At 40.1% G+C, this 3,131-nt stretch overlaps 1 pseudogene; it reads right to left on the bottom strand.

The window, feature by feature from the left end:
• Positions 1 to 368: 368 nt before the first annotated feature.
• On the bottom strand, positions 369 to 1,072 carry LOC106635413 (10 kDa heat shock protein, mitochondrial-like; annotated as a pseudogene).
• Positions 1,073 to 3,131: the final 2,059 nt, after the last annotated feature.

The raw sequence follows: 3,131 nt of genomic DNA, 5'->3' as shown, positions 1-3,131 counted from the left end.
CTCGATGCTAAGGCACCTGCGGTATCACCCCCTGCCATTTTCCTCCTTCAGTGCAAGCATCGACGCACTAGTTCCAGAATGAACCATGAGTACAACGTTTTCCAACATTTCTGTATTTGAGTACCACTGCACTTTCATCACATAAAAGACAATCTTTGATGGCTACTTAGTGCTCATGCCAGATAAAAATAGCAAGCCCAGGTGGACTTAGGGACTCATCCATTTTTATCTTTTTAATTCTTTCACTTTTTATGAATTATGAGTTTATTATAAAAGAGGGAGATGGAAATTATCTAACTGATGAGAGATTTCAGAACTTCAGTGGAGTGGGCAGCTTCGTGTGGATGTCATTTCAACAGTTATTTATTTCAGTCTAAATACTTTCCAAGAGTGTTATTATCTCTAAAGAGGAAAGAATCCTTGTCATCTAGAATGACTTTGATGCCTCTGTATTCTGGGAGAAGAACTTTATCTCCAACTTTTACACTAACAGGTTGAATATCTCCACCCTTTCCTTTAGAGCCCAATCCAATAGCTATGCCTGTTGCTTGCACGACAGGTTCCTTGAAATTTTTCTGGAGGCTTAACGCCTCCTTCGGTTACAGTTTTGGTGGGACTCTTTTTGACCAACACTCGTCAAAGAGTGGAAGGAACTTTCTCTTTTTTCTTGAGATGGAGTTTCGCTCTCGTTGCCCAGGCTGGGCAAGAATGGCGCGATCTTGGCTCACTGCAACCTCCGCCTCCTGGGTTCAAGCGATTCCCCTGCCTCAGCCTCCTGATAGCTGGGATTACAGGTGCCTGCCACCAAGCCCGGCTAATTTTTTTGTATTTTTAGTAGAGGCAGGGTTTCACCATATTGGCCAGGCTGGTCTTGAACTCCTGACTTCAGGTGATCTGCCTGCCTCGGCCTCCCAAAGTGCTGAGATTACAGGCGTGAGCCACCGCGCCCAGCCGAGTGGAAGGAGCTTTCTAAAGGCTGGTCGTCCCATCACTCCTGGTTCCGCAGCTCATCCTCATCCATTTTCAAGGCAAACATATGATGCCGCCTATGAGATATTAACCCAGTCTTCATGTTGACAGCTAAGTCTTTCTGTTAGTGGGATACTGTATCATGGGAAAGTGGAGGTTCTGTCATTTGTTTTCTAGAGTTTCACCTGGGAGGAACCCAGCCACGCCAACCCTGCAGAGCTCTGACCTTCCCTTGCCCACTGTGTACACCTCTTTAGTCGATACCACATGATAATTTACCCTTCAAAGCATCATGTTTGTTTTTCCCTTCTATTTTGAAAAACAGCAACAAAGAAGTCGTGACTTTAATGAGCATATATTAGTGTGCATATTGGTGCAAAAGTTATTGCAGTAATAACTTCACCAAAAATAATCAATGCCTTCTTTCAACTTGAAAAGATTAATCACAAAACGATACTGAAGTCTGTCTTACACCATATTATTATTTCAGATGTTCTCTTAAATATGATACAAGAAATTAACACATTAAGTTAAGGGGAATATGTATTTTTTCCTATTTTATTTACCATTTAAATTCCACCTAGATTGAAAATTTTATTTCATTTTTTAATTGACAAATAATAATTATACATTTTAATGGGGTATCTAAGAATGTTTCTATATATACACAACACAGAGTGATCAGATCACAATGACCAGCATATCCATTTTCTCAAACACTTACTCATTTTGTTGGGAATGTTTAATATCCTCCTTCTAGCTATTTGAAACTACATAATATTTTTTTAAGGCAAAGCTGTTGTATTAAATGTCTGTTCTTTAAGGACTGGGAGAATGACATAACAAGCTTGAGCAGCATGTGTAAACACATGTGAAATGCGGTTTGATTTCAGTAGTTTACTAGGAGAAAAAGCTGTACAAGAGGCCGGCCACCCTTTCCTGCTTCCCCGGGGCTCAGGGTTAGAACTAGGAAAGGCGTACAGATGTTAAGTTTCAACACTCAAGTCATGTAAACGCAGTTAGTCATTGGGCCCTCAGTTTCCAAAAGAGCTAGGCACTTCTAATGGCTTCCGCCCCTCACCCAAGCCCTGTGCCTCCCTTCTCAAAGGGGGCAACCCCCACCAAGCCCAGCTGATCCAGGGAAACTGTATAATACCTTATTGTTAACTATATTCATGCTGCAGTGATACAGAACAGTAGAACTTATTTCTCCAAGCTAGCTATAATTTTGTATCCTTTTTTTTTTTTTGAGATGGAGTCTCAATCTGTCACCCAGGTGAGAATGCAGTGGCGTGATCTCAGCTCACTAGAGCCTCCGCCTCCTGGGTTCAAGCAATTCTCCTGCCTCAGCTTCCTGAGTAGCTGGGATTATAGGTGCTCACCACCATACCTGGCTAATTTTTGTATTTTTAGCAAAGACGGGGCTTCACTATGTTGGCCAGGCTGGTCTCAAAGTCCTTTAACAAATGTCACCTTCTCCCTCCCTTTCTCCTCTATTTCCTAGCCTCTAGATTTTTTTGAGCAGATTTCTCCCTTTCATAAGATAGACAACTATTTCAGCAGTCATTTTTAATTTTTTCAGCATTTTTATGTAGACAGTGCTGTTTTAGCTTGAGAAAGCCAGTCTTCAGATCTCACTTTTGAAGTTCTATCCATCTTTAAACAAAGAAAACCATATTTTAAATAATATTCTGATATTTTAGGATAAAATCCCATTGAATGGTAAAATTGCAGATTTGGAAAAAATAAAACTGTGTCAGTTTTTGAAAAGCAAGTTATCATTTCAAAGCTAGGTAATAGGGTATCTCTTGTATTTTTTCACAGGCTCAAGGAAAACTCTGTGTCTTCAAAATAATGTCTTATTGAATGATAATGAGGTTCCAACATTCCGCAGATAAAGCTGAAGATAAATAGTAGAGAGTCAGGAGAAGCACTAAAAAGAAACAATTATTTTCTGAAAATGTACACCTTTTTTTTCTAAATTTTCAGTCTTGGAACATTTTAAGAAACACAAGAACACACAGGCACACACCCCATGAGCCTTCACAGCAGTGACATCGCCACACATCAGTAGAAAACTGCCCTGTACACATCTAAGAGATTTTTGAGTGACAAAAGCACCAGCATCTTAGTATTATTATATAAAATGTTGCGATGTTCTA

The sequence above is a fragment of the Pan paniscus genome, chromosome 10 (genome assembly GCF_029289425.2).
Source record: "Pan paniscus chromosome 10, NHGRI_mPanPan1-v2.0_pri, whole genome shotgun sequence".
In the NCBI taxonomy this organism is placed as follows: domain Eukaryota; kingdom Metazoa; phylum Chordata; class Mammalia; order Primates; family Hominidae; genus Pan; species Pan paniscus.
The sequence above is the reverse complement of the archived record's forward strand: the minus strand, read 5'-3'. Positions and strand labels throughout refer to the sequence as shown.